This window comes from Scyliorhinus canicula, chromosome 17 (genome assembly GCF_902713615.1).
Source record: "Scyliorhinus canicula chromosome 17, sScyCan1.1, whole genome shotgun sequence".
In the NCBI taxonomy this organism is placed as follows: domain Eukaryota; kingdom Metazoa; phylum Chordata; class Chondrichthyes; order Carcharhiniformes; family Scyliorhinidae; genus Scyliorhinus; species Scyliorhinus canicula.
This window is the reverse complement of record NC_052162.1, coordinates 10,582,464-10,588,985: the sequence shown is the minus strand read 5'-3', so window position 1 is coordinate 10,588,985 and position 6,522 is coordinate 10,582,464. Positions and strand designations below refer to the sequence as shown.

Here is a 6,522-nt window from a genome sequence, read left to right as displayed (position 1 = left end):
GTTATAGAGTACCATCATTTCAGTGAAAATCATGGACTGACAGCAGGAGCATTAATGTTGCCTTTGCCACCAGGCAGAAAGGGTGGAAAGCAAAGAGTATAGCAGATGAAATATAAATTAGCAACATCATAAGGTCATTAGCACCATCAAGTTACACACCATTAGTGAACACCATTAGTGAACTGGATACATATTGCTGAACTTCCTTATTACTGGGACAATATCTTGGAATTGCGAACTAATAATGTTCGGAGAATAGTAACACACAAAGGTGGCCCAGGTTCAAGGGGAAGGCCCCTCCCACCTTGTTATCCCCATTAAGCGCAATCTTGCCCGTCTCAGGCACTGCCCAAGAATAAAAATAAAAATGCAAGGGACTTCAAAGCCTGCGCATCATTTGCCCCATCCTTGCTCGCAGTTGGAAAATGGAATACGTTATCCAGTGCAACTCATGTTGAATTCCCAATAAAGTAACTGCAGCATATAGTAACGTCACACATCACAACCAGACTGAAAATGACTGGAAAATTCTCCCTGTCAATCACTCCTTGTACTCCCGTAAGTGACAGGGATTGATTTTCTGCGCATAATTTACATTGTGTAGCTATCCTCCACTCGCTACATGCTGCTGGAGAAAAAAAATCTTCTATAGCGAGAGTCTGCGACAGCAGGGTTTGTCAAACTGTGGGTCGCGACCTGGCAGTGTGTCGTGGGTTGGTATTGGAAGGGTCGGGGGTCAATCGGTCGCGGTTCCCGATCACAGGAGAAGCATCCAGCGGCCGCGATTGCTTTTGACAATGCCGGCCATGACCGGGTTTTAAGTTGAGAATGCTGGCCATGAGGGGTCGATGTCTGGTTGCGTGCAGGCGATTTTCTTGCCCCGGTTGCTGAACGACGCTGCTCTCCTCTCCGGCGCCATGTCTGTGCTGCTGAACGCCCTCGACACTCTCACGGGGAACTGAACCAATACCAACGCCTCCACTTTCGGGAAAGCCGATATGGGCAGGACAGATTACTGAGATACAGCTGCACTCTCTGCGTTGGGCATCAGTTGTTTTACACTACCGAGGAAGAGGACTATGAACTCTTCTCAAAAAGCGATGAGGTTAAGAAAATCATCGTGGGTTTGGACAAAATGAAGAAAACTTTATGCGGATTCTGTTTTGTGGAATATTACACACGTGGTGACGTTTAACAGTGCATGAGATTTATGAACGGAACACGCTTGGATGATTGAATCATCTGAACAGATTGAGATACTGGCGTCAAAGTAGACAGACAATAGAGGGAATTCTGGTGGTCAGGTATGTGATGAATACAGGACAGATTACGATGCTGGCGGAGGTGGATTTCAAAAACAGGTCCAGAAGCAGAGAGTCCCAGAACCAAGACAGAAATTTTAGACTTTCGCTGACTGTACATTTGAGACAATGAAGTCAGAATCTTCATAGGAACCTGGGATTGAGGAATACAGCTGACACGTTAATGCCTCAAACTTTGTGCTGTTCATTCTTTCACCTGCCCTTTTTAAAAGTTTCAAAAAAGAAGCACCCAGTTTCCGAGGTGCAATCATTGTGTCCAATTTTGGTTACTTCTAAACTTGTAATTTGAGTCACTCCTCATAAAAATGGAATAAAAACCTGAAAAAAAAAAGTGAATGTTGGCTGCAACCTGGTTTTTAATGAAAACGAGGCAGTCTTACCACCAGATGCGGTAGCATGCACATTTCATGCCAAGCGCCCTCCAGGTATGTCTTCTTACCACCGACTCATGGAGCAGTATTGCTTCCTTTTTTCAGCTGTTGGCAAGCAAGGCAAGTGACCTGTGAAGAAGAAACTTACCTCTGGAACAAAGCAGTCTAAAGATGATTTCTTGAGGTATGGTTTTGCCAATTGTGCCAATGCAAATAAGGATGCAAAGCCCACGTGTGTTATATGCAGGGAAGAAGTGGCATATGAGAGAAGTTTCAGATTTTGAAAGAGAAGTGGTGCATTAAAAATTATTTTTGAGGTTGAGACTCTACAGTCAATCATTAACTTAGAGCTGACTCCAAATTAAAAGACTACACTGCTGTAGCTGACCTGTGATACCACATTAAAAACACGCCAAAAGCCCGTGAGGCTGTCAGCATTATGGTGTGGCACCTCCCAGGCATATCCAGTGCTGAGTAAAACAAGATTTTTGTTGCGATTGCCCTTCGCAATGACCTACATGTACGAGGTTGGATTTTGCGCTTTCATAAAGATGAAGACGGCACAAAGGAACTGACTGATGTCTGCACCTGATATGTATATTGCCCTCTCATTCTTTGAACCTGATGCAAGTGGGATTGTGAGGATCAAGCAGGTTTCGCATTAAAGGTAAGTGAATGTGATGTGTGTCGTGAATGCCGGTCCGTGTGGGTCACAAAGGTCAACTGGCGTGAGTCGCGAAGGTCAGCCGGCATGGGTCGCGAGGGTCGGCCGTCTTGGGTCCCAAAGGTCGGCCTTTGATCCAAATAGGTCCCGGGAAAGAAAAAGTGTGAAAATCACTACTATAGTTTCTGTTCGGATCTCTGTTTAAATAGACATTGCTTGGTGTTTGCTATGTATCTAGACTTTATTTGCAGAAGAATGGATTCTGTTTGCTATGATTTTACCTGTAAGTCCCATCCAACCTCAAACCCATCAGCTGATATATTGGCCATTGCACGCAATGTAAAGAAAGTGCCGGCGCTTTGAGATCCCCCGAGTGCTTCCACCAAACTGTATGGGAACACGTAGCAATAAAATAGTTTGTTTCTCTTGCATTTTGGTTTGTGTGGGAGAGTCACTGGAGGAATGACAAATCAGATGACTGGAAACCAGCATATCCATCGTCTGTCAACGGGCTAATCTCTGGGGATTGTGAACACACACATTTTCCACATAATTTCCCATTGTATCCATGCTGCATCAGCACATTCATTTTGCAATGTGCTACTTTGGACTGTTTTTGTTTGAATGTGCCTTTTGCTGGACCTAATCTCCAAGCCATTTACTCTGATGCAGCAGCTGATCTCTCACAACACACACCACAAATACTCCGCTCGTAATTCACATGCTGGGTGCTGCTTTCGCACAATAACACTTTACGTCAGAATCTTTTTATGGCCTGAAGAATCCTTTGACAGGCTAACTTGTAATCAAGCAATGCCCTTGGAACACAGGCTTGTAGATTTGGTAGAATACTGCCCATTTCTGGCTGATCCAGTTCAGTTTGTGGCCAATTGTAACCCCCAGGACATTGATGGCGGGAGATTCAGCCATGGCAATGTCATTGAGTGTCAAGGGGAGATGGTTACATTTTCTCTTGTCAAAGTCTTGGCTAGCACTGCTGCCTCACAGTGCCTGGGACCCAGCTTCGATTCTGCCCTTTGGTGACCGAGTAACCCTGGAGTGACGAGTGTGTTACAAACCCAGGGAGTGTATCTGCTGTACTGGAAGAAGACTCAGTGTTGACCAGCAGTGAGGTTGCAGCTGAGTCATATGGGCCGGGATTCTCCCCGACTCAGCGGGGGGGGTCCCGGCGTGTTGGAGGGGCGTGAACTGCTCCGGCGTTGGGTCGCCCCGAAGGTACGGATGTCTCCGCACCTTTAGGGGCCAAGCCCTCACATTGAGGGGCTAGGCCTGTGTCGGAGTGGTTCCTGCTCTGCCGGCTGGCGTGAACGGCCTTTGGCGCCACAACAGCCGGGGCCGAACGGACTTCGCGGCCGGCGTAAGTCCGCGCATGAGCCGGAGCGTCAGCGGCTGCTGACGTCATCTCGGTGCATGCGCAGGGGACGGGGTCTCTTCCGCATCCCCCATGGTGAAGACCATGGCGAAGGCGGAAGAAAAAGAGCGCCCCCACGGCACAGGCCCGCCCGCCGATCGGTGGGCCCCGTTCGCGGGCCAGGCCACCATGGGGGCACCCCCCCGGGGGTCAGATCGCCCCGCACCCTCTCCAAGACCCTGGCGCCTGCCCGCGCCGCCTGCTCCCGCTGGAAGGTAGGTGGTTAAATTCATGCTGGCGGGAGAGGGTTGTCAGCGGCGGGACTTCGGGCCATCGCAGGCCGGAGAATCGCCGCGGGGGGCCCGCCGACCGGCGCGGCCCGATTCCCACTCCCGCCGAATCTCTGGTGGCAGAGAATTCGGGACACGGCGGGGGCGGGATTGATGCCGGCCCCGGGCGATTCTCTGACCCGGCGGGGGGTTGGAGAATCCAGCCCATGATGCCTGGAAACCTTCTCACCCTGGACCCCTATGTGGCTGATCTATTCCAAATCCTGGATCCCATTGAAGGTGTCTGCATGGATGAGGGGTGGTAACGGTAGCACAGTGGTTAGCACTGTTGCTTCAGAGTGCCAGATTCGATTCCCGACTTGGGTCACTGTCTGTGTGAAATCTGCACGTTCTCTCCGTGTCTGTTTAGACTTAATCCAGGTGTTCCAGTTTCCTCCCACAGCCCAAAGACGTGCAGGATAGGCGGATTGGCCATGATAAATTGTCCCTTAATGTCCAGGGCTGTGCAGGTTAGGTGGGGTTATGGGACTAGTGCGGGGTGGACGGGGTGTGGACCTGGGTGGAGTGCTTTTTCGGAGGTTCAGTGTAGACTCAATGGACTGAATGTCCCCCCTTCTGCGCTGTAAGGATTCTATGATTCATTGCTTGGCACTTGTGTGGTGAAAGTTTTACTTGCCGATTGCCAGCCCAAGTCTTAATGTTGTTCAATTCTTGCTGCATAAAGATCCAGACTGCTTCAGTATCTGCGGAAGTATCTGGGAAGTTGTAAATCGTGTTGAAAATTGCGCAATCATTCGTGAGCATCCCCACGTTTGATCTTTTAATAGAAGGATGTAGCAGCTCGATAGAGTTGGGCTTATGACACTACCCTGAGGAACTCTTGCAGTGATGTTATGGAATTGAGGTAATTGACCTCCAATAACCAAAGCCATCTTACTTTGTGCTAAGAATAACTCCAAACAGTGGAGAATTTTCCTTTGATTCTCCTGGACTGCAATTCTAGGAGGGTTCCTTGATATCACATTCAATCAACTCCTGCCTTGGTATCTTCGCTCCATCTCTGGAGTTGTGTTACGCTTCTACATGTAGCATAAGCTGCTTCCTTGATACATACTCTGACAAAGGAAGGTTCAGACTTGGAGATAGGTGTAACACATTTATTGAACAGTTAACAATTCTCCTACTTGAGTTCGACTCTCCTGCTGATCTTACTATAGTAACTCAATCTAACTAACCAGTCTTTTCTAATCCATGTGGTGGGTGTGATGCTTCCTGAGCTGCCCCTGTCTCTCTGAGTGTCGCCTATGGAAAGAGGAAGAGCATGTGTGCCCTTTCCTTTTATATGGGTAGCCCCCTTGTGATAGTATCATCTCTGGGTGTGTCTTGACTGCCCATTGGTCGTGTCCTTTCTTACTGACCTATTGGTTGAATGTTTGTGTGTCATGATGTCTCTGGTGCTCCCTCTAGTGTTTGCCTAGTTGCAGTGTCCCTACATTAACCCCTTGTGTATTTACAGTGATGCACATCACCGCAGAATTCAGCTCTTCCATTCATATTTGGGCTAAGACTGAAATGAGATCAAGAGCTGAGTGGTCCTTGAAGAACTCAAACTGAGCATCAGTGAACTATCCTTCAGACAAGATCTTCTATCATGGTATGTTGATTACTTTCCATGACCAAATATGGGGTTTCTACTGTTTGACGGTTGACTGGTCACGCTGGCTTTCTAAACCCTGGATGTCTCACACATCTTGCTGGTCGCCGCCTTCTGAGCTATTGTCCTATGAACCTCTGCCTCATCCACTGTTTTCCGTCTTCATTGCTACGGACATAAGAACAAGGAGTAGCAGTAGGCCATAAATGGTCATTGGATAAACATATGGTTGATAAGGGAATAGTGTAGATAGGCCTTAGAGTGGTTTCTCAGGTCGGTGCATCATCGAGGGCTGAAAGGCCTGTACTGCGCTGTAATGTTCTATTTGGCCCCTCAAGTCTGCTCTGCTATTTAATAAGATCATGGCTGATCTGATTGTAACTTCAGGTCTGCATCCTATAACCTATAACGCCCTCTTGCTTCCCAAGGATGTATCCAACTCTACCTTAAAAATATTCAAAAATTCTGGGCACAATTCTCCCAGCCCCGCGTAGGGCCGGAGAATCGCCGCAACCGCGCCAAGCCGCCCCGAAGCCGGCGGGCGATTCTCTGAGATGTGGAGAATCGGCGGCATTTGCACCGGCGCGTTTGGCACGCCGCTGGTCGCGCGACGCTGTACGAGGCCGGGCCACCGATTCTCCGGCCTGGATGGGCCGAGCAGCCGCGCAGAAAAAGCAGAGACCCGCCGGCGCCATCCACACCTGGTGGCTGCGGCGGGTACTCGGCATGAAGGTTCGGGGAGCAGCCTGTGTGGGGGGGGGGGGGGGGGGAAGGGAGGCTCCGTCCTTGGGCGGGCCTCCGATGGGGTCTGGCCCGCGATCGGGACCTACCGATCGGCGGGCCGGCCTC

The 6,522-nt window shown here is 49.5% G+C and overlaps 1 pseudogene; it reads left to right on the top strand.

Moving 5' to 3' along the window:
• Positions 1–917: 917 nt before the first annotated feature.
• On the top strand, positions 918–1,403 carry LOC119952398 (annotated as a pseudogene).
• The last annotated feature ends 5,119 nt before the right edge of the window (positions 1,404–6,522 follow it).